This window comes from Symphalangus syndactylus, chromosome 10 (genome assembly GCF_028878055.3).
Source record: "Symphalangus syndactylus isolate Jambi chromosome 10, NHGRI_mSymSyn1-v2.1_pri, whole genome shotgun sequence".
Lineage (NCBI taxonomy): Eukaryota > Metazoa > Chordata > Mammalia > Primates > Hylobatidae > Symphalangus > Symphalangus syndactylus.
In genome coordinates this window covers 119,941,530-119,967,413 of record NC_072432.2, presented here as the reverse complement: position 1 = coordinate 119,967,413, position 25,884 = coordinate 119,941,530, and positions in this window count along the sequence as shown.

The following is a 25,884-nucleotide window of genomic DNA, read 5'->3' as shown; positions in this document are numbered from 1 at the left end:
CACTTCCCAGCACACAATTTGGAAGCTTTAGAGATGGGCTTCTGAGAGGTTAGATGGAAACAAACATATGGGGGTGGAGAGAAAGAGAGAGAGGGAGATGGGGGAAGAGAAACAGTGAGAAGGATGAAAGAAAGAGGAGGAGGAGAAGAGGGGACAAGGAGGAAGAGAAAGGGAGGGATGAAGAGAGAACTTTGCTCAAAATGAACTTGTGAATGAAAAGTAAAGAAATACAATAAGAAAAATGACCAAGAAATTTTCAAAAGCAAAGATTAAATCCTTTTAGATAAATCTGAGTAATGTAGCACCCAGTGGATAGTTTGAAATAAGTAAATTTAGTTTCTTGAAAAAAATGTAAGACTAACATCAGTAAGAAAAAGGCAATATTTTTTAAATGGCAGAAATAAAATAAGAGGCAGTGAATATAAAACAGAACCAGTTAGAAATCTGTAAGTTAAAATGTTAGATATGATTTGGATCTGTGTCCCCACCCAAATATCATGTCGAGTTGTAATCTCCAATGTTGGAGATGGGGCCTGGAGGGAGGTGATTGGATCATGAGGGTTGATTTCCCCCTTGGTGCTGTTCTCCTGATAGTAAGTGAGTTGTTGCGAGATGTGGTTAAATGTATGTAGCACCTGCCCTCCCTCTCTCCCTTGCTCCTGCTCTGATCATGTAAGACATGTCTGTTTCCCCTTCGCCTTCTGCCATAATTGCAAGTTTCCTGAGGCCTCCCCAGAAGATGAGCAGATGCCAGCACTATGCTTCCTGTACAGCCTGCAGAACCATGAGCCAATTAAACCTCCTTTTTTAAAATAAATTACGCAGTCTCAGCTATTTCTTTATAGTGGTGTGAGAATGGCCTAATAAAATGTTGTTATTAAATTTTAAAAATCCATGGATGGGTATGATACTGTTATGGTAAAAATATACCATTATAAATTTGTCCAAACCCACAGACTGTAGAAGCCCAAGAGTGAACCCTAATATGATCACCATAGCCTTTATGTTTCTGAGTTCTTAATTTTAAATTATTTATTGGTTTATTGGATTTTGTCTTCCTGTGATCTTTTCTTAAAGAAAGATTTATGTGTGCTCCATTTCTTAGATTCCCGCATGCCAGAAGTCCAGTTTGTTGAAGGACAGCTTAGCTTAGTATAAAATTCTAGGGGCATAGTCTCTCTCCCTCCCAATTTTTCAGTTGTTCCAGTATCTTCTGCCATTAGGTGTCTTCTGTTAGTCTGAGGCCAAGTTGATCTTTTCATTTCTTAAACATGACTTACCCTGAATGTTTGTGAAATTCTTCCTTCATTCTTGAGGTCCAGAAACATGACAAAGATGTGGATCAGTGGGTATCATTCTGTTTACAGTGTTCAAGAACATCATGTACTTCTTCAGTATTAAGACGAGTAAATTTTAGTTAAGACAATTTTTAATCTTTTCAATCTTACGGTGTTTTGAGCTCCACATTTTAATTTAATTCAATACTCCTTAAAATGTGGCTTTAATTTACATAATGTTTTCTCTTTCTTTTTCATTTCCTTTTTTAAGTCTGCCAGCTCACTTTTTCATTGCCTTTTGTGGGCTTAGCATCTCTCTCTTGATCTGCTATACCTCTCCTTAAACTCTTCTTTCATTGAAGCCATGTTTCTTTAATTTCTCTCAAATCACCAATGTTTTTAAAACTTTCTTCTATTTTGAGGCCACATTTGTCTTCTGCTTTGTGTTAATTACTTGCCTTTTGATTTTAATTCATGTTTTCCCTTTTTAATAGTAGTTTATAATGCATAGGATCTATCACTCATTTCTTTCTCTTTTTTCATTTATAATTATTCATTTTTCACAAAGAATATTTTAGAAAGGAGGGGGTTATGAAGTGCTGCAGTGCCCAGTGTTTTTTTCTTTAATTGCACTATTTAATGTATACACATTGTGATGTTTTGGGACATATGCCTACACTCACGATACCATTACCATAGTCAAGGTACTAAACAGATCTGTCTCTGACAAAGATTTCCTTGTGCTCTTTTGTGTACTTTTGTTTGTTTATTTATTTTGCTTTGTTTTGTTTTTTGTAGTACTGGCACTTAACCTGAGATTTTTCTTCTTAACATATTTTAAACAGCACAATGCCGCATTGTTAAATACGGTACTATGTTGTACTACAGATCTTTAGAACGTATTCATCTTATGTACCTGAAACTTCATACCCATTGAACAACAGTTTCCCATTTCCCCCTCCCCCATCCCTTGGCAACCAATTGTTCTAGTCTCTGCTTCTGTGAATTTGACTATTTTAGATACCTCATGTAAGAGCAATCATGCAGGACTTGTTGTTTTCATGTCTGTCCTATTTCACTTAGCATCATGTTCTCTAGGTTTATCCATATTGTCCCTAATGGAAGGATTTGCTTCTTTTTCATAGCTGAATAGTATTCCACTGTATGTATATACCATATTTTCTTTATCCATTCATCTCTTGATCAATTTTTGGGTTGTTTCCATATTTTGACATTTTTAAATAATGTTGCAATAAATGTAGGAGTGCAGATATCTTCTGAGATCCTGACTTCAATTTTCTTTGGAAATAAACCTAGCAGTAGGATTGTTGGATCATATAGTATTTCTATTTTTTATTCTTTGAGGAAACTCCATGCTGTTTTCCATAGTGGCTCAACCAATCTACATTTCCAATAGTGTACAAGGTTTCCCGTTTCTCCATTTGCTACTTTTTGCTATTGTTTTTCATAGTAGCCATTCTAACAGGTATGAGGTCATATCTCATTGTGGCTTTGATTTGGATTTTGGTGATGGTTAATGATGTTGAGCATCTTTTTATATATTCCTTGGCTATTTGTATGTCTTCTTTGGAGAAATGTCTATTCAAGTTGAGAAACAAAAATAAATCCAAAGCTGAGTCATACAAGAAACTACCTTTCCTTTTGTTTCTAAGCAGATAGCTACAGATAAAAGGTTAAATATCTCCACAGGTAGCAACTTTCTGGTTGCCTTATCTTAACGTAATGTGCTGATTCACTGAGCACAAGGCAAATACATAATTAATTATTCCTCTATCTGCTCCTTTCTCTTGCAACATGTGGATTCGGTAATGTGACCATAGCCTCCCCTTTTTCCCTCCAGTCTGCTGTTCTCCTTTAAATATTAAAGCCTCAAAATCTTTGGAAACAGGCACAGCCCACATATCGCTCCTCTAGATTTGTGTTCCTTTTTCCAGGCGTATCCTTAACCTTGGCAAAATAAACTTCTAAATTGACTGAGACCTGTCTCAGATATTTTTTGGTTTACAAAGCAGTTTTCATTTTTAAAAAATCATTGAATTGTAGGAGATTCTTTCATATTTTAGATATTAACCCCTTATCATATACATGGTTTGTAAATATTTTCTTCCATTCCACAGGTTGCTTTTTCACTCTGTTGATTACATCCTTTACTGTGCAGAAGTTTCTAGTTTGATACAGTCCCATTTGTCTACATTGGCTTTGTTGCCTGTGCTTTTGGTGTTAAATCCAAGAAATCGTTACCAAGAACAACGCCAAGAACAATTAACAAATATTTTCATTAAGGAGTTTTACCATTTTAGATCTTATATTTAAGTCTTTACTCCATTTTTGAGTTGATTTTTGTGTAGGGTCTAAGATAAAGGTCCAATTTCATTCTTTTGCATATGTATGTCCAGTTTTCCCAACATTGTTAGACTATCGTTCCCCAATGTGTGTTTTTGACACCGTTGTTGATCAGTTGACTATACATATATTAGCTTACTTCTGAGCTCTCTATTCTGTTCCCTTGGTCTATGTGTCTATCTTTATCCCAGTCCCATGATGTTTTAATTACTGAAAATTTGTAACATATTTTGAAATCAGAAAGTGTGTTAACACCCACTTAGTTCTTCTTTCTCAAGATTGCTTTGGCTGTTGAGGGTCTTCTGTAGTTCTATATGAATTTTAAGATTTTTTTTCTATTTCTGAAAATAATGTCATCGGAATTTTGATAGGGATTGCATTGAATCTGTGTATCCCTTTGAGTACTTTCACTTCAATATATTAATTTAGAACTCATTCTCCCTAAGTCTGCCATGCCCTGAGGACATGTCATACCTTAGTGATGGGAGTTTTCCGCTGAAATGAACAGAAGGGCTGTAGATGTGAAGCACATGTTTTCTGTGTGGTTTTTAGATCAGTATTTCACATATTGTATTGTGCATACAAGTTGTTCGGGATCTTGTTAAGATACAAGAAGTCTCAGGTGGGGCCTCAGATTCTGCATTTCTAACATGCTCCAAATGTTCAGTTCTTGAATCCATGGAAAATACTTTGAATTGCAAAGATTAAGGGGCTGTCGTAGGACTTTCTGCTCAGTTCAGCTAAAATCCGGGTTCTTGACACATAACCAGGAAAGATGAGGCTCATGGACACATAGAAGGGTGAGAAAACTGGAACTTATTGGGTGAAAAGGAAAAAGACTCTCAGCAAAACGATAGGGGCTCCTGTTAACAGGCCCCCATCTCACAGATTAAATTTCAGTTTACCACACAGGAACAGGAGTGGTAAGGCTCCTCCCCAGTGCAAACGGCATCAACTTCCTGAGGCCCTGCCCCAACCTCCCAGTGTGGAGGTTGGTTGGAGATTCTCCAGGGACCCATTTATACTTGGCCATCTCAGGGCTCCTTCTTTCTTTCTTTTTTTCTTTAGTTTTTTTTTTATTATTATTATACATTAAGTTCTGGGGTACATGTGCAGAATGTCCAGGTTTGTTACATAGGTATACACGTGCCATGGTGGTTTGCTGCACTTATCAACCTGTCATCTATATTAGATATTTCTCCTAAAGCTGTCTGTCTCCTAACCACCCCCCCAACCCTGACAGGCCCCTGTGTGTGATGTTCCCCTCCCTGTGTCCATGTGTTCTAATTGTTCAACTCCCACTTATGAGTGAGAACAGACGGTGTTGGGTTGTATTTTATTGCTTCTGGCATTTTATGTTACATCAGGAGAAGATTGAAAATGAACAATTTTTTGGCCTTTGTAAATTGCCTACTTTTTCTGTCTGAAGGCTTTCAGGAATTTTTCTTGTGTGTGTGTGCAGGTGGATTCTTCTGATGATTTTACAAATGAAGTGTTAAGGGAATGATGTTACTATGCAGCATTCTGCCTGCCTCATGGTACAACTCATGGAGCAGAGGAGAAAGCAGATTCCATTGTTAATAGTACAGATTACAGGCCTTTAGTTGAAGGAACATGTTGTTGAAGATGTACAGACAATTTCCCTACTTTTTGTGTGTAGTTTATTTTATTAAAGCAACACAGGACGGTACAATTATGCTTGGAGAATTTTTCTGAGTTGCCTTATAATTTCTCCGGAAATTTCTCCAGATTTTGACAGTTGTCTGTGAACTTTAAGTTTTAGTGAGAATGTAAATTTTTGTCTTTGGTGTTTTCTTTTAGGGAATTTGTTGAGAAGTTTGGTGGAGTTTGGTGTACTGCTAGGTGAATGCCAAATTGAGAAGGAAATACATAGTGTTTATTAATTACCCTTTATTATTTAAAAGGAAAATAGTATTTAATTTACATGCATAAAAATTAGAAGCCATTTCTTCTCATACAGTAGAAACTATATGAGAAATTCCACTTTTAAGCTTTTTAAAGAAGGCTGTATTGCTCAGGACTTTTAGTTAAGAGAAGCCAAATTTAAGCTAGTTCAAACAAACAAACAAACAAAATCTATTTAATATAAACAATAACGAAAGAGAATTTGTTGTCTCATGTAATTAAATTACCCGTGGGTAAAACAGACTTCAAGCATGGCTGTCTCTAGTAACTCAAGAGACCCATAATACCCATAATTAACCCATGATGCCAATGCAAACAGATGTTCCCTTCAGAGGACCCCAGGAGACTGTGAGTTAGGTGCCCTATCTTGGGTTATGTGACTATCCCATGGGATTGAGGATCTGATGACAGGTTTGTTTCTCTGTGCATTCTGGCTTGCCTACATGTGATGTTACTGAAGGGGCTACCTCTACATTGTCTGAGGTAAATGCCCTGGGTTCGTCATCTCACGCCAGGAACATTTAGGACACAGACACACACGAGGATTTTAGGAGTGGGGTTTAATAGGCAAAAGAAAGAGAAAGAAAGAGAAAGGAAAACAGCTCTCTGTCTAGTGTGAGGTGACTTTGAGAGGAAAAGACTGGCCAGCAGCGAATGCCCTGGATTTTGTAGTCAGATTTGAGGAGGTGGTGTCTGATTTACATGGGGCTCAAAGATTGGTTCTATTGTGTATGACATTTACATAGTGCTGGGAAGGCTAGCTGCTTCACCCTAATTTTATTATGCAAATGAACTTTCCCCTTGGCCAGGCACCATCTTGTCTCCTCCTTACTGTACACGTGGCTGACAAAGAGAAAGGAAGGTGGAGCTGCCATCTTGAACATGAATGGCATAACTGCCTGTACGTGTGTCTGCAGCTCCATGTTACAGGTTGCTCTTTGTTAGAAAGGAAAATAATTTGGGGCTGCTTTTCATTAAAAGAAAAACTTTACCAAGGACTTCCATATCCTCGCTATCTGCCTAAGTAATTTCTTCTTAACTCCTTATCATTACTTTGAATGTTGATTTTGTTATAGGATTTTTCAGGATGTGTTTTTTTTAAAAATAGTCACAATGAGATACCACTTCACAGTTACTAGCATAGTTGTAATCAAAAGATAAATAATAACAAATGCTGGCAGAGATATGGAAAAATTAGAACCTCATACATTTTTGGTGGGAATATGAAATGGCACAGTCACTTGGAAAATATTTTGCCAGTTCCTAAAAAATTAAAGGTGGAATTCCATATGACCCAGCAATTCCAGTCCTAGGTATTATATCCAAAAGGTTTGAAAACATGTCCTTGCAAAAACTTGTACACAAATGTCCATAGCAGTATTATTAACAATAGCCAAAAGGTGAAGACAATCCAAATATTCATCAGTGGATAAATAGATAAATAAAATGGAATGTTATTCCACAAATAAAAAGAAATAAAGTACCAATACATGCTAGAACATGGATAAACCATAAAAGCTTAAGTGAAGTGAGAGGAGCCAGACTCAAAAGGCCACATGTTGTGTGATTGTATTTATATGAAATGTCCAGAATAAACAAATCCATAGACTAGAAAGTTGGTTAGTATTTGCCAGAGTCTGGGGAAAAGGAGGAATGGGAAGTGAATGCTAAGGATGGATATAGGGTTTCCTTTTGGGGTGATGGAAATATTCAGGAATTAGTGATCATGGGCTCGCAATTTTGTGGATATACTAAAAACCACTGAATCATACACCTTGAGAGGGTAAACTTTATGGTATAGAAATTACATCTCAATGAAAATGTGGTTTAAAAAAATATATATATATATGAGATAAATCCAGAAGGAAGAATTTGTCATTTGAATTTTAAATTAGTGCTTATGGGGCTGGGTATGGTGGCTCACACCTGTAATCCCAGCACTTTGGGAGGCCAAGGCAGGCGGATCACTTGAGGTCAGGAGTTCGAGAACAGCCTAGCCAACATGGTGAAACCCCGCCTCTACTAAAAATACAAAACTTAGCCAGGCATGGTGACACACAGCTGTAATCCCAGCTACTTGGGAGTCTGAGGCAGGGGAATCTCTTGAGCCCAGGAGGCAGAGATTGCAGTAAGCCAAGAATGTGCCACTGCAGTCCAGCCTGGGTGACAGAGGAAGACTCTGTCTCAAAAAAAACAAAACAAACAAAACAAAAATTCAGGGAATTCTCTAGACATCTAATGGTAGGGGATATGGAACACCTTCAGCGATTCCAGAGCTCAAAGCACAAATTGCCATAGAAGTAACTGCTCAAAGTCGTTTGTTTTTCTGTGTAACTACCTCCTTCCTGTACAGCCAGAATGATTTATATTTGCATGCTTTAAATGCGATTAATAATAAACATTAATACAGAAAAAGATTCCAAATATTGCTGAATTAAGTAGCATTTAATGCCTGAAAGAATTTTAGGTCAATTACCATTTACTAAACAACAAAATTAATGTGCAGCTCAGGAAGCTTTCTTACTAACCACTGTATCATTTTAAAAATTGCTTTTGAAAACAAACTAGAAAGGCACATTCTGTATATGTAAAGAACACCAAAAAAAGGACACATTTAGGTAAATAGTCAGCAGTCTTATTTTCAAAGAACAATAGGGAAGCTAAATATTTTTAAAAATAATTGTATTGACTTTAAAATATTTTATTGTAAAACAAACACAAATACAGAAGGCCCTACCAAACAAATGCATACCCTAATGAGTTACAAGGTACTTTTCTTACCAACACCCAGGTGAGGACATGTGACCTGTGTCTCTCACGATCCCCTTGCTTCCCCTAAAAGTAACTACTCTTCTTTTATACAGATCACCCCAATGTCCATTCCTAGAGACTATGTTTAATCTTGCTCATTTTTTTAAAAGTTAACATTTTTATCCCTATTTTAATCCACAAATTTCTCCTCCATCTCTTCTTTTTTCCTACAATTTACTTTTGTTGTTGTTGTTGTTGTTGTTTTTGAGATGGAGTCTCTCTCTTGTCACCCAGGCTGGACTACAATGGCACTATCTTGGCCCACTGCAACCTCCATCTCCCGGGTTCAAGTGATTCTCCCGACTCAGCCTCCCAAGTAGCTGGGATTACAGGCGCCCGCCGCCACGCCCAGCTAATTTTTACGTGTGTGTTTTTAGTAGAGATGCAGTTTCACGATGTTTGCCAGGCTTGTTTCGAACTCCTGACCTCAAGTGATCTGCCCACCTCGGCCTCCGAAAGTGTTGGGATTACAGGTGTGAGCCACTGCCCCTGGCCACAATTTACTTTTTTAGAAATCCAGGGCATTTGGAATATTCCACAGTTTCATTCTGTTAATTGCATACTCATAGTGCAGTTCCTCTGTCCTCTGGATTTCCTGCAGATTGGCAGCTGAGTCCAGAGGCTGGATCCAGACTCAGGTTCAAGTCCTTTGGCAAGACCATGTGATGTTGTAGACTTTTACCAGCATCCATCTGGTTGTCTCTCCTTCTGTGATCGTAGCAGCTGCTGATGTGCAGTGCTTAGATCCATTCATTCAGTGGTGGTTGCCAAACGGTGATTTCCGATTCCATCATTTCTTTTTCATTTATTAGATAAAACACATATAAAGAGATGCTTCCCCTCTTCTCCTATGTGGTTACCCAGTCATGCTGCTGACACGGAGAAGTCAAGATAAATGCTTGATGCTTTCCTTTTGAATACTTTTTCTGTTTCTTCATTGTAAGGGTGGAGAGATTTGCTATTTTTAAAAGTTTTCATATGCAGGAATAAAAATGCAACCCTGTGCTTTTATGAAAACGAAACAATTAAAGATTTAATGTTTGCATTTACTTTTAACTTTCTATTGAAGCATAATACATTTAAATAAAAGTATCCATTGTCATAAAGATGCAAATCAATGAATTTTCACAAACTGAATATACCATATAGTGAGCAACCAGAACAAAAACCAGAAAATTACCAATACCCCAGAGCCACTGCTCATGTCCCTCACAGTCATAGCATCCTCTGAGGATAAATGCTCCTCTGAGGTCCATCAAGTCCTTGTCCCTGTTTTGATGCTTATATGAGTGAAATCATACTTTTGATACTTAGATGGGCAAAACCCATACATTGTGCATGTGAGTTCTTTTGCTCATCATTATGGTTGTGATAGTCGTTGTGTCGTTTATCCATTTTCTGTTGATAGAATTTGGGTTGTTTCCAGTTTAGAATGGTGCAATTATGAACATTTCAGAGCACACATTTTGGTGAACACAGATGTTCATTTCTATTGGGTATACGTGACTTTCATTTTCATTTTTCTTTCAACTTTTATTTTAGATTCAGGGGGCACATGTGTCCCCTGGGGATATTGTGTGATGCTGAGGTTTGGGATGCAAATGATCCTGTCACCGAGGTAGTGAGCATAATATGCAACAGTTAGGTTTTAAATCCTTGCTCCGCTTCCTCCCTCCCCTTTCCAGTAATCCCCAGTGTGTATTGTTGCCATCTTTGTGTTCATGTCCCACTGGTCAATTCCCACTTATCAGTAAGAATATGTGGTAATTGGTTTTTGGTTCTTGTGTTAATTCACTTAATATAATGGCCTCCAGCTGCATTCATGTTGCTGCAAAGGACATGATTTCAACCTTGTTTATGGCTGGGTAGTATTCCATGGTGTATATGTACCAAACTTTCTTTATCCAATCCACCACTGATGGATACCTAGGTTAGTTCTATGTCTTTGCTATTCTGCTTTCATTTTTAAATCTGATATTATGACCAGATAGTTTCTCAGGAAAAGTATTGAAAAGTGCAAATTTATTTTACAAAGTACAAGGATTGTTATTAATAAATAGCACAACACCTTATTTAGTTTCAAAATGTTAGCTGATGTTGCCTTCAGTCTCAGACACAAACCAACTAGTTACTCTGGGAGATAGTGGCATTGTCCATAGTTAGATCCAATAACTTGCATATGCCTGCCACAAAGAAAAAAAGGTAGAAGAGACAGACTGGCACTGGAAAGGAGTTTTGTTTGCTTGTTTGTTTGTTTTTAATGCTGTCTCAAAGTTCTATCTCTTCTGTCAGAACAGTACCTGGTTGCAGCTAGCTCATCGGTTTCTTAGGAAGTTCTGAGTGGAAACCAAAGTTACCTGCAAACTGATTTTCAATTTATTCCTATGGGGACTTATCACTTGTTATGGGTTGAATTGTATATATTAAAACTTCTAGCTCACAGAACCTCAGAAGATGACCTTACTTGGAAGTTGGACTTTTGCAAATTCAATTAGTTAAAATGAAGTCACTGGGGTGGGCCCTGATCTGATATGACTGGTGGCTTTATTTTAAAAAGGGAGGGGGGTGGAATTTGAACAGGCACACACAAGGGGAATGCCATGTGAAGATGAAGGCAAAGATAATCCTTCTCCAAGCCAAGTGATACCAAAGACTGGTGGGAAGCAATCAGCAGATGGGACACAGGCATGGAAAAGATCCTTCTCTTGCAGCCTCAGAAGAAACCAAACCGGCTAATACGTTGATCTTGGATTTCCAGCCTCCAGAACTGTGAGATGATGCATTTCTGTTGTTTAAGCCACCCAGTTTGCAGCACTTTGCTATGGCAATCTTAGCTAACCAATACATCACACTTCATAGCTTGGTGCCCTGGGTCATTGTCTATTTGTCTGACCTTTAATCTGGCTCTTAACTTGGGCTTACTATTCACTCTTGAAACTGTGCACTCTTGAGTAAGTTAGTCAACCTCTCTGAACTTCAATGTCCTCATTTGTGTAATTAGGAAAATAATCATATCTACATTATAGGATTGTTGTAAGAATTAAATAAAATTCACACGTGAAAAACTTTTAAAAATGTATCTAAATAGTACTTTTAAAAATAAATGCAATTATTATTATACACTAAGTGACAGCCTCAAGAAATTCCCAAAACTAGAACTTGTACAAGCCACTTTCTCTGGGGTGCAAAAATATTGCAAAATAAGTAAATAAAAATAAAATCACCTTAATAACAAATATGAAGAAAACTGGTTACAGACTGTTAGAAAATAAAAGAAAAATCATGACATTAAATCCTATGGGTATAGTCACAAAATAGTTATTAGATAAAATGTATAGCTTTTTTTTTTTTAAGATGGAGTTTTGCTCTTATTGCCCAGTTTGGAGTGCAATGGCATGACCTCAGCTCACTGCGACCTCCACGTCCCAGCTTCAAGCGATTCTCCTGCCTCAGCCTCCCAAGTATGGCTTTTAAGTGCTATTTTAATCAAAGAATATTAAAATAAGTAAGCAAATAAATTAGTACAAGAAGCTAGAAAAAGCAACAAAGTAACACTAAGAAGGCAGGATGAAGAAAGTGATAATGATTGTGGTGGTTAATTTTATGGATTGACTTGACTGGACCACAGAGTGCCCAGATATTTGTTTAGATATTATCTCTGGGTGTGTCTCTGGAGGTATTTCTGGGTGAGATTGACATTGGAAACATTGCATTGAGTAAAGCAGTAAAACATTCATCCAATCTGTTGAATGCCTGAATAAAATAAAAATCTGACTAAGAAAGAATTCTTTTTCCCTGTCTGACTGTCTTGGAGCTGGAACACTGGTCTTTGCCTTCAGACTTGGACTTGGGCTAGAACTAGAGCTTATACTATTGACTGTCTCAGTTCTCAGGTCATTGAACCTGGGGCTGAACTATATCACCAGCTCTCCTGACCCTCCAGCATGAACTGCAGATATTGGAGTTCTTAGCCTCCAAGGAATTGCATGACCAATGCAATTTAGTTATGTATATATAACTATATATATATGTATATATATATGTGTATATACATATATATAGTTATATGTGTGTGTATATATATATATATAGTTTCTGTAGAGAACTCAGACTAATACAAAAGCAGAACACTTTTTCTGACAAATGCAGAATATAAATAACACTAATAAAAATGCCATTATAGGAACTACCATTTATGAAGCATTTTCTCCATGCCAAGCCATGTACTAAGTGTTTAATCCAGACTGTCACTGAATTCTCATTTCAATCTTATGACATAGGTACTCTGATTATTCCCATTTTACAGGTGAGGAAACAGGTTTTGCAAGGTGAGGTAACTTGCCGAAGGTCAAAACATAAGAGGCACGATTTTGCCCCAGGAAGTGTGACTACAGACCCCAAGTTCTTAATAAAAGAACTGGACACTGCACAGTCTATGGTCTACTTCATCCAGGATACCACTGGTCAAATTTCAGAGAACACCTTACCGATTCTGGTATACTGTTTCTACCTGCATATCCCGTGGTATTTGAATTAAGTCATTTCTTCTAACCTACCCTCACCAACACTAGCGAGCGCCCCCCAACACCAGCGAGCGTGCACACGTGTGCACACGTGTGCACACGCACACACACACACACTCACCTGACACTTGCTTGACCCTCTCCACAATCTGACAAGAGAGACAAAATAAGGACGAATTTTTTTTTCCTATGTTGGATCTTTAACAGTTGATGAATAAGTAGTCTCCTGCCATTCAAATATGGGAAGGGTTACCCAGCCCAGCCTGTTATAGAACTGAACTGGGGTCCACTCACCCAGCACAGTAGGACCAGATAATCGCACCGAGTTTGCAGTGGGGGAAAGGAAGGCATTTATTTGCAGGGTACCAAGTGAGGAGCACCAGGTAGCTAATGCTCAAGCTCTGACCTCCCCAATGGTTTGCAGGTAAGGATTTTTAAAGGCAGGGTTTAACTTCAGGAAAGAAGAAACTGCAGGCAAAATTGCAAACCAATACTTGGAGGTTACAGATTAGTTTTGGCCTAAAAGGGTGGGATATCTTAAAGTGGGGTCCGGGGGTATAGGGGTGCAGGGGTGGCTTACAGGGCATAGGCAAATTCAAAGATTTTCTGATTTGCAATTGATCAAGGAAGAGAAGCTTTGTTTAATATTTTGGGGTCAGCAGAAAAGAATGTTAGCTCTGGCTCGTGGGCATGACCTCCTTGAGGCCCTTTGGGAAGAAGTTTAGAACGAAAACAGCCATCAGCATTCAATCTTTAATACCCCCTTATCTGAGGTCTATGTGCCAGCCAGTGGTATCATGTGGTAGGGGTCCAGGTTCCTGAAAAACAACTCAGAGTATGTTAAGACATTACTTTAGTTTCCATAGGAAACAAAACATTTCCTGACTATAACTTCCTCCGCCATTATTTTTAAGTTACTATTATCTCCTTACTTATTAAGGTAGTCATTTACTTTTCATGGCTAGCTAGATGCCTGGAATTTACCTTGAAGGAACTCAAGATTTTCCTTTATTTCCATGCTTTGTGGGCACACACGTCCCTAAGATGGGTCCTTGTGCCATCTCAAGTCCTCCTCATGCCCACCTTGCCTATGGCCGTGTGTGATTTCATGAAGCTCACCTCTGCACTCTCTGCCACCAGTGTCCCTGTGTGTCTCGCTCTGCCCTTCTGAAAGCCTTTGTAATTTATAGTTTGTGGCTTCATTTACTCATGAATTATTTAAAACCAAATCAAGAATAGTTTGTTTTTCCTTCACTTAACATCCACAAATAAGAACAAGTTCCAAGGACAGAAAAAAAAAATTCTGCATATTTGTAAATTTCTGGTCCCTATCAGTTCACCAGGCAGCAATAGTTGGAAAAAAAATTAAATATCCAACCCAAGTGTTATCAACAGATGAATGGTTAAGGAAAATGTGGTACTTATACACAATGGAATACTATTTGGCCATTAAAAAAGAATGAAATTCAGTTATTTGCAGCAACATGTATGGAACTGGAGATCATTTTGTTAAGTGAAATAAGCCAGGCACAGAAAGACAAACATCACATGGTGTCACAAAAATGTAGTTAGAAAAAATGAATAAGGCCTAGTATTTGATAGCACAACAGGATGACTATTCAATAGTAATTTAATTGTACATTTTAAAATAAGTAAAATAGTATAAATGGATTGTGTGTAACATCATGGATAAATGCTTGAGGGGATAGATATCCCATTTTCCATGATGTGATTCTTATGTGTTGCATGCTTGTATCAAAACATTTCATGCAACCCATAAATATGTATACTTACTATGTACCTACAAAAATTTTTAAAACATTAAATCTCCACTTTCAGGTATTTTCTCACAGTAACAAATTAAATGCAGTTAGCTAAAATATACCTTTATTTGTTTGGCCACTGCAATTTTTTCAGATGTGACAAAAGTAAATCTTACTTTTAAAGGATATTTATATAAATAAGAAATCAGTTGGCAGATACTAAGACAAACCCCACAAGTAGAACAAAGGTAAATTGCAATTAGTTGTTTTATAAGCATTGTGCTCAGAAAGTCTAGTATTTATTCCAGCTTTGTACATACTGTATAATGATATAGTATATCTGAAACCATACATATTTAGAGACCCTAATTATAGCAATGCGATGCTTCACTCTCTTATTTTCTAGGCTTAGTTAAAAATTGAAGCTAAGTGGAGTCAGAGTGTACCAGTTTATTCTACGAGTTTAGCCCAGTTACAAATCACGTTACAAAAACAATCATGCTTTAAGAAATAAATGACATTGCTGTATTTCTCATCCCTTTAGAATGTAATGCCCACTGCGGTAGAAAGCAGAAAATAAGAATGTTTCACTGGGTTTTCATTACCATTCAAGGAAGCAGGTTGGGTCATGTCTTTTGGTTTCTTTTCATGTTATTCTGTTATAATTAAGGACAGATGGGCCTCAGTTTGGCTGTTTTTGTACATTTTATATACTTTGTGAAAGTATTTTTGCTTCAGAAGAACTAAGAATGTACTTTGTCCTAAGCATTCTTTCTTTTCATTTTCAAGTAATCATGTAAACATTTACAACATTTTCTGATTTATTTACACTTACCTCATCAAAACTTTTCACAGCATGATTTTGGATAGGCTAAAATAAAACCAAGCTCTCTTATTTATACGAGACCTGAATTCTAGAATCTCACTATAAAGTCTACCAAACACTTTTCTCTTAGAACCCATACAGTCATGTTTTACCAAATATAATTGAGTTTAAAAATCCACTGGGTTTTCATTCCTTTTGAAATTCATTGGTCCATTCAAGTCCTGGGTATCTACTGGGACTAAACCTTTCCATCCTGCATGGCTTTTCGTCCCATGATAATTCTATGGTGAAAGTGATACTGGTGGGCTGGGGGAGGTCCATATGCTGGTGAGACCTTGACTCCAACCAGTTTCCAGGCTCTTAACACCTTTGTAAGAAAGAATTCAAGGATGAATCTGAAAATAGTGAAAGTACAGAAATTTATTGTAATGGGAAAAGTACACACTTGAGCAAGGAGAGTGCAGGTGTACTCAAGACAGAGTCACCCAGTGGGGTTTAGGGTATCTTTCTTTATGAATTTCTTTAACCAAGGGATGGCATATTCGTGAAAATTCCTGGAAAAAGTGGAGATTTCTTGGAATTGTGGAGTCACCCATTTTTACACCAAATATGGGTGTTCCTGGAACTGTCATGGCACTGGTGGGTGGGTAATTATGTAAATAAGCATATAATGAGGTTCTAGGTGAAGCCTAGGTCAAATCCAGCACCATGTTGGTTCCAGTCAGTCTTAGCCAGCTTGGCCCACACCCTGTTTTTCAGGGTCTTATCAGCCCATAACATCCAGTCATGTGAAACTGCTGTGACCACCCTGTATTATTCCTGTCCAAACATCCCAGTCTGCTGAAAACTCATCATCTTCCCTTCAAATCTGTTTTTCTCTTCAAGCTTATTTTCTCAGAAAATGGTTCACCCAGAACCTGAGAGTCATCCAGATCCTTGCTTCTCACTCACTCCCCTCACCTCACCACACTCCACTGAATTTAGTTCATTCCACCTCCAAGTGACAGGGACAGGAGGCAGGGAAATTCTGGGCAGAAGAGGGTGGGTCCCCGGCAAGGGCCCCACCCTCAAGCCTGAAACTGTGGCCCAGCGTGAGGACTTACATCCCTGTTTTCCTGCTTAAATATTGCCTTTTCCAAAACCACCCATGCCCACCCTGCCCCACATCCTGTGTCCATAAAAACCTCAGGCTCAGCTGGCAGAAAGAGGAGAAGCAACTGGACGTTGGAGACTGCAGTTGGTCAGAGAGAAGCAGCTTGACTTCAGAGGGACAGCTTGATGGTGTAACTTCAGAGAAGAATCTGGCCAGAGATGGCTCGACAAGACGACCTTCCTGCTCTATCCCCTTTTCAGTTCCCCTTCCAGCTGAGAGCCACTTTCATGAGCAATAAAATCCCCCACATTTACCATCTTCAATTCATTCGTGCAAATGGCAGAGCTAAAAGAGTACTGTAACACTTTCTCTGGGTCTTTGGAGGTCACAGGCACCCCCCACCCCCAGATGCTGCCACAGGGCCAGTAAAAAGTTCACTCCTGCTGGTGCCCAAAAGCACTTACCCCAGCTCCTGCATGCTCCTCATCCCAGTGCAGGAGGTCCCAGTGAGTGGAGTTCACCCTTGTCAGTTCCAAAGCAGTCAGCCTATGCAATTGTGCATTTTGTCCATATTTGTGCAATAACTTCCTGGAATGTGTTGATCTGCCCCATCTTGTCCTTCCTCAGTCCATTGTTCACTTATAGCCACAGGGACCATCTAAAGTGAAAATCTGAATTCCCTTCTCAAAGCCTTTCAATCATCTCCCATCACTGTTGGAATAAAACTCAGGGTTCTTGGTAGGTTTTAGCAGGCACTTCTTTACTTGTATCTGTCTTCCTCTCCAGCCTCCTTCCTTAACCCCTCCTTGCCTCTGACTACACAAGACAAGGAACTTCATTCAATGGGACATTTCCTTCCTCCAGGCCTTTGCTTTAACTGTACTTAGAATACCTCATACTCCCCACTCCCAGCAACTCTCTCTCTGGGAAAGTCCTACACATCTTTTTGAACTTGGCTTTAAAGTCATAGTCTTTCTGAACCTTCTTATGCTAGATTAATTATTGCTGCAATGTACTCACTAGCAAAGCACTCCTGTATACTTTGCCTGAACACTTAGTTTGCTCGTTCAGTTGTCTGTCTCCTTGGCTAGACCTTCAGTTCTGTGAGGACAGTGACCGCATCTTTTTCTCCGGTTTTGTATTCAGCCAGCCCAGCACCAGGCACCTAGGAGGCAACCAATAATTATTTGTTGAGTGAATATTAAGTGATTGAATTCTATCCATGATTTAAAATGTATTAGCATTCTTTCTTCTTTCATAATGAAACAGATTTAACATTTGGTCAAAAGAATTCTATCTGTTTAGCATAATAATAACAATTTGTTGAATGTTTTATTGTATACCAGGCACTGTTCTAAATATAGTCAGTTCTTTTATAATGAGATATTTGCATTGCAAAAAAATCACCATATTATGCAAAATCACGTGATAAAAAAACCTATGGAAAAAATAGAGTTGAGATACAACGCTCAAAAACTGCATCAGTGACACATTAAAAAAGTTAGAAAACCAGTAAAAATGTGGCAAGCTTTTACATATATTGGATGATTAAGAAACACATAAATTACTGGAATAAATGTGGAATTTTAACAAGGTCTGAAGTTTTCTTGTGGAATTGGGCTTCGGAAGGGCTACTGGCCTGCGTTATTTTGAAGTGATGGAAGGAGGAGTATCTGAAATGGAAAGGAAAATGGAAACACTAGATGTAGCTCATGATACATGCAGTGAACTAAGGGAGAGGGTAGCTGCTTGAGGTGGGTGTGTGCGTGTGTGCTGTATGTGTGTACAGGTGTGTGCATGCAAACATTTGGTATATTTCTACATTAGCCCCACTCAGCCAAATGCAGGTTTCTGTGCTCATCTAGCATTTCTCATGAATAAAATTATGCACACAACAATGCAAAATTCAAGTGAATGCTCAAATTCTTCCCTAATATATGAATTATATGGGGCCAAATTCCCATTTTCAAAACAAGTGTTATAGCAGAACTGACAGTCAATTAAATTTTTAAACTTATAATCCTGATTCAAAGCCAAAAATGTTGGTACTGTATTTATCTCCATTTTATAGATGAGGAAATTAAGGTATATAGAAAGTTGAACTAACTTGCTCAATATATACATTTAATAATTAACAGAGACCAGGTAACAGCACAGGCAATCTCTTCCACATCTCTGGCTTGTAACCACTATGCTAGATCACTGTATCTTCTAATAGTCTTTATTAGAACTTATATTTCATTGGTATTGGACAATACTTTCCACGGTCTGCCTTCTTGACAAATAACATCCAAATAAAGAATGAAGAATCTAATAATTCATTTGCTTCTCTTTATATCTGAAGCTCTGGGGTTATTTGGTCTCACCCACTGATGTCATAGTATGTAAAGAAAAAGAGTAAGTTTTGAGTCAGGCAGGTGACAAATCCTGGTTCTTCTGATTTATGGTCTTTGAAGCCAGGACAAGTCAACTCATTGAAGTTTCAATAAGTCTATCTTCCTATCTGTAAAATGGGGATGTTAATTCATATCTCAAAATATTTGGGTGTAATAGAAGAGATACTGGGAAAAAGGGCTAGTAAAGTTTCCCCAGCCCTCCTCAATGCCTTGTTAATTGCTGAAATTCCACATGTAATGATTAGGATTTTTCAAATTAACTATTGCTTTCTTCATAAAGTAAGCATAATCTACCAGGTTTCTAGAAATTTCCTTTAAATAAATTTTTCAGGAACGCATTCACTGACTGGCTTGGAAGGAGGAATGCAATAAAAGAGGAGAATCAATGCACAAAGGTGACCAAGATTTCTTCCTTCACAACTTTGCCTAGAGCTGGCTGTATCTGCAGTTTCAGTATGGTGCTAGATCATCCTCTCCCTGGCCCAAGCTTTGATGCAATGACAGCTTCCAGTTCACATGAAAGCTAAAGTAATACAGGGGGTGCATATATAATGCCAACGAAATTATTTTCCAAACGTAGAGTATTCTTAACTTCTTCGACACAGTTATACACTAGTTACCTTATTTTACTCTGAAAAATATGGTGAGTGGATTGTATGATTCCAGTTTAACAAATGGGGAATCTGAAGCAGAGAGCTTAGGTTTATGGATTTTTAGATAGCTTAGAACTCATTAGTAGCAGTGGGCAAGTCCAGAAACTATATCTCCTGTCTCCAATTCCAATGGCAATATCAATTATTCTACAGTTTCTTCCTAAAAGAATAACTTACTATTAAATCTCTCATTGGTTCACAATCCTTTGTAATTATCTAAAATGTACAAACACTGTAGTAACAGTAGGAATACAAAGATGACTACTGGTCCCAAATCCTATGAACCTACCACATAACATGAGGTCTGAAGGTATCTTTATCATCTCCTGAAACCAGATTTCATATTATGAATTGACTTAAGTACTGTGCCCCAAATTTATTTTTGTAAATTCCAAAATATTCTTGTCTCAAAACAAGAAAGTCAGCATTAGAAAACCCATTAAGTAGGTGAAGAGGTATCAGGTGCGTGGAAGGAGTTTAGGAATTATGACAGTAATACCTTTGCACAATAAGTATAAAATAAAACAGAAAAACTAATCGAAAAGGAATTATTTTCTATGATAGTTTAAAAGATTAACAGTGAGCTTGACCCCAAATTAGCAGACTAACTCAAAGGATGTACCATACATTATTGAAATTTTCTATTCAGCAGATAAAGGTTGGCAGAGGACAATATTTTCTAATATGTATTTTATCAAATGCTGATTTCTTAAGATTTTGTGTGAAATGCTTGGAATAAAAATAGATGGATTTCTTTACTGTTGGATTTTTTAATGTCTTTATTATGAAGATATACACGGTGGATCTCTAAGAAGGGGATGACAATAAACTGTTTCCAGAATCTTTCTCTCTCTCTTTCTCTAGATTTGTGTTTAAAGAATATACTTTTAGAAGTCTCAGCATAGAGGATTGAGGAAAATGAGAACCAATTAATTCCATCTTTCTTAAAATTGCTTCTGTGTGTCCAAATGTTTGATAATACTCTGCCTGAGTTTATTTCTCTTGCCATGGAGTTGTGGATTTGAGCTTTTCATCTACATTTCAAGGTAACAAATATGCATATGCTCCAGCACAAATGAATAAGCTATTTATCCATGTGCAAAGAAGCAGCCTGTCTGCTATTGATGAAAATAACCCAAGCACTGTAATTGTGCACTCTTGTTCTTTAGACTCGTTCGTATCTGGGATTATTGTGGCTGTCTGATGGATGATTTTTTAGGGGCTCTTCATTATTATTTCACTGTGAAGTATGATACTTACCATCTCCAGTATGTGGTCTCCGTGCTTCCTCTCAGCTTTTGAACAGGTGCAATGCAATTTAAAAATCATCCTGAGTGGTGAAATGGACAAAATGAGTTTTTTGTGAGCATGAAAGGCAAATTGGGTAAATGGACTAGCCTAGTCTGGAACTAGAACTTCAGTGAATTTTCCGGCTTCAAATAGAACTAATGCTATTTCACAGCAAGTTATTCTTCTCTGTTCCATTTTGGTAGTATGAATCCTGAATTTAAAATTAGCATGAAAAAGCACTTTCTTGTAGATAGATTCCTGCTTCAGGCTGCATTAATGCCGCAGAAGCTTTGGTTCAGCGAGTGCCAACTGAATAAAAGTACCACCCTCAGGGTCAAAGAATGTTTCTTTTTTCCTTGCAATCATCTGACTGCTGGGTGCTCCTAAAAGTATCATGGAAAAGAAATCTTTTCTCTTCTTTCCAAGGAAAAGGAAATTCTAGAATAATGAGTAGCCATTTAAAAATAACCTGTGAATCTTTTCATTAAAGTTGGAGGGCAGACCTCTCCAAGGCAAGGAAGTAATAATCCCTCCCAGTCAGACCAAGAGATAGAAACATGAGCATTTTCTTATTCTCAGGTGCTGTCCAGAATGCCTCACTGCCCCTCAAGAAGCTATAAAAGAAGAACTAAATAAAAATACAAATGGAAATTAATGAAACAGAAAATAGAAAGCCAGTAGACCTGATAAATAAATCCAATGGCTCATTCTTTGAAGAGACTAATAAAACACAAATAGCGATGCTAATCATAGTCGCTGATCAAATGTCACATCCTCAGACAAACCTTTTTGAATTTTCTGAATTTTTTCTGCCTATCGTCATCAGTCACTTATTCCTTTCCCTTGCTTTATTTTCTTCATAGAGTTGAAATTCCATTGTATAGCTATCTGTGACTTTTTCATCAAGCCCCTTATTTTTGCACTGTCATCTTCAAAATGAAAGAGACTTTTTCTGTCTTGTTCACAAAGATATCCTCTGCACTTATTAATTACTGTGTATAGAATATAATAGGAGCTCTATAATTACAGTTGATTAGATAAATACTAAGGAAGAAAAAAACATGTGTTTAATAATAAACATGAGAAAGGAGATAGATGATAGACAGAAATCTATGCAGTTCTTCCAAGATCACACATATGGAGACAGATATATAGAGGTATATATCAAAGGAGATATATATATATGTATATATGTATATACATATGTATATCAGATATATATATATATAGTCTTTCTATGATCTTGGAAAAATTGGATAATATTATTTGATATATATACATATATAAAAATCTACATCTATCAGTCTCTCTATATATGATCTTGGATAAACTGAATAAATATATGAAAAATAATAAAGGCATAGGTTAGTTATACTTTATATTAGTAGGTTCCATATAAATTAAATATGATTTTGTTAAACAAAATATTAAGATAAAATATATATAATATATGACTATGTAATCTTCTTAGGTGTTGAGCTGGGAAGGTCTTTATAAAAATGATCCCAGAGCAAGCATAAAGGAAAAGATTGGTAGTTATGAATGTCTTGAAACAAAAAGAAAAGCAAAATTTTAGAAACAAATAAATGGAGAAAGTATTTGCAGTGTACTATACATATACCATAATCGACAAAGGATTAACATTTTAATATAAAAGAGCTTTTAAAATTCATGAAAAAGAGGAGTACCTCTTTCAAAAGAAAACATATAAGCAGGTGCTATAGTTTGAATGTGTCCTCTCCAAAATTCAGATGTTGCCAATGTGCTAATATTAAGAAGTGGGGCCTCTCCAAGGTGATTATGTTCTGAAATCTCTTTCCACATTAATAGGATGAAGGCCTTTATAAAAGAGGCTTCACACAGTGTTCAGCTAGCTTGCTCTCTTGCCCTTCTGCAGGGTGCCATGTGAGAATGCTGCAAGAAGGCCCTTACCAGGTGCCAGCAACTTGATCTTGGACTTTCTGTCCTCCAGAACTGTGAGAAATACATTTCTGTTATTTAAACATTACCCAGTGTCCTGTATTTTGTTATAGCAGCATAAATGGACCAAGATAGTGGGCAATTTGCCAAAGAAGAAATGCAGATGGCTAGTAAACACACTAAAGTTAGCAAAGAAAAGCAAGCTCAATGCAATTCCATGTTCACCTATGATAATAGCCAAAAAGGTAGCCAGAAAGGGAAATACTCTGTTTCGGTGAAGACACAGAGAAAGAGCTATTAAATAGTTCCGATGGCTGGGAAATTGATTGAGTCTTTATGGAAAAGAGTCTCCCAGTTATGTATCACAAATCTTAAAATTGGCATCACTTGTGCAATAGCAGTTTTACTTCTAGACATTTACCATGAGAAAATACTAAGGAAATGTGCTAAGATTTAGTTACAAAGACAAAGGAACAATTTTGCTTATGATGGCCCTAAATTAGAAACAAATTAAATATCTAGCCATTTTGAATTCATTAAATAAATCATGGTATGTCTGTATAATTTAATTTGAATTATCCATTTATACAGGTGATTTATACAGCCACTAAAACGTTGGGAACTACTATAGCAAATGCATGGAATCAGCCTAGATGTCCATCTATCATGGACTGGATAAAGAAAATGTGGTACATATACATCATGGAATACTACATGGCCATGAAAAAAATAACAAAATCATGCCCTTTGCCACATCATGGATGCAGCTGGAGGCCATTATCCTAAGAGAATTAATGTAGGAACAGAAAACCAAATACCATGTACTCTCACTTATAAGTGGAAGTTAAACATTGAGTACACATGGACATAAAGAGGGGAACAATAGACACTGAGGCCTACCTGAGGTGAGAGTGTGGGAAGGGGCATGGGTTGAAAAACTACCAATTGTGTACTATGCTCACTACCTGGGTGATGGGATCATTTGTAAAGCAAACCTTAGCATCATGAAATTTACCGATGTAACAAACCTGCTCATGTATCCCCTGAACCTAAAAGTTGAAAAGAATTGTGGGCTAGGTGTTAGATGATGTTGAGGAGCTACTACAGTAATTCTCCCTTATTTGCTATGAGAGTTGAACAAGACAATGCAGGTACCAGGCTTCCCACAGTGTCTGGCACAAGCCATGTACCTCCCCAGAATCTAGAATTTTGCAAAGTCATAGCAGGAGCTCAGTGAGGCACTTGGAGAACTAGAGGCCCTCTGCCAGCATGACCACTTTGGCTCTGAAAGATTAGCTCCTTTCTCCCAACAGAGGCCTGAATCTCAATGAGGCAGGGCTAGTGAGGCTTGGGTAGGACCTAACACAAGTGGGGAGAACCCCTAGCTGCAGGAAGAGAGCCAGATGCCAGCACAGGAGGCTGCTTAATGGATAAGAGTGTATTTGATAGAGGAGAAGAAAAATGCTTCCTTCAAAATTTTGCCCGTGGCAACAGAGGAATAAGCTTCCCCTGCTGCATGTAATAACTCGAATGGTGGTAGTGGCTGGGCAGGAGTTGGACTTACTTCAGATCCTGCTCTCTAAGCCACTGGCTCCTCCCTGGAAATCCCTACTCACTCTTGGTTTTCATTCCTGAAAAATCGTTTTCATTTAAGTAGGACTTTACTGCTGAATGCAAAAGGTAGACTAATTTAAAAAATTAACTAATAGGGGCTCTCTATCTTGTAGTTAACTCCTGGCTGAGAGCGTAGCCCTAGTGCACAGGTCCCTCCAGGCTCCTACAGGGAAATTTATCCTGCAGTTGTTTTCCAGCTCAAGTGAACATTCTGAGTCTCTGATTCCTTTCTTTCCAATCAGATCCACAGGGGGCATGGCTTAATCAATGAAAAGAATTATAAGGTGAAATAGGAGGATCAATGAAAGGTAGAAAAAATATTCTTGGTCTGCCTCAAAGTAGACTTAATAAAACCCAAAATGCTGCAGATAAGCAGAAAAAGAAGGACTTCCATTTATTCTCCTTTTATGTAAAACATTTAAACCAATATCTAAAGGATTTGGTACTAGACAGACAGTTGTAGCTTCTAACACAGGCTTTAAAATAAAGACATCCTGGGGGAAAAGATTTGGTTCTTTTAGTTCTAGGTGGTGATGCTATACCTTCAGCATGAGATCACTATTTCTTTGGTAAATGAATACTGCCAGCTGAACCCAATTGCCAGTCACAGAAGCACTGCTGCACAGCTTCTTGCTTTTACTTTTTCTAAAAAATAAGAGGGAAGGTTTAATTTTACAAAGAATGTGGGAATGTGGAGTTCAAATTTGTTATTCTGTCCCCAGTCCTCCACCCACATCCTCTGACATTTTAGCCACATCTTTAATCTGTAGGGATGAGGAGCAAGGACCTTGTAAATAACCTGTGAAAGGAAATTGGTGCAGAATAACATGACCATCCAGACATACCCCTGTGCCTTGAAGAATTGAACCAAGGGTAGTGTGTTAGTCTAGTGGTTCCCAATCTTTTTGGCACCAGGGACTGGTTTTGTGGAAGATCATTTTTCCGTGGGTGGGGCTGGCTTGGGGGATGATGGTTTTAAGATGAAACTGTGATCATCAGGCATTAGTTAGATTCTCATAAGGAGCATTCCTAGATTCCTTGCATGTGCAGTTCACAGTAGGGTTTGTGCTCCTATGAGAACCGAATGCTGCTGATGATCTGACAGGAGATGGAGCTCTGGCAGTAATGCTGTCTCGCATGCCGCTCACCTGCTCTGCAACCTGATTCCTAACAGGCCACAGAATGGTACTGGTCCATGGCCCAGGGGTTGGGGACCAATGTGTCGGTCTGTTTGAGCTGCTGTAGCAAAGTACCATAAACGGATGTTTATTTCCTCATGATTCTGGAGGCTGGAAAGTGTTGGCAGGGGTGGTTTCTTCTGAGACCTCTGTCCTTGGAGTGTCAAAAGCCACCTTCTCCTTGAAGGACTCAATCCAGCTTAGCCTTTCCTCTGTATGTACATGTGTGTGACCTGATTTCCTCTTCTTA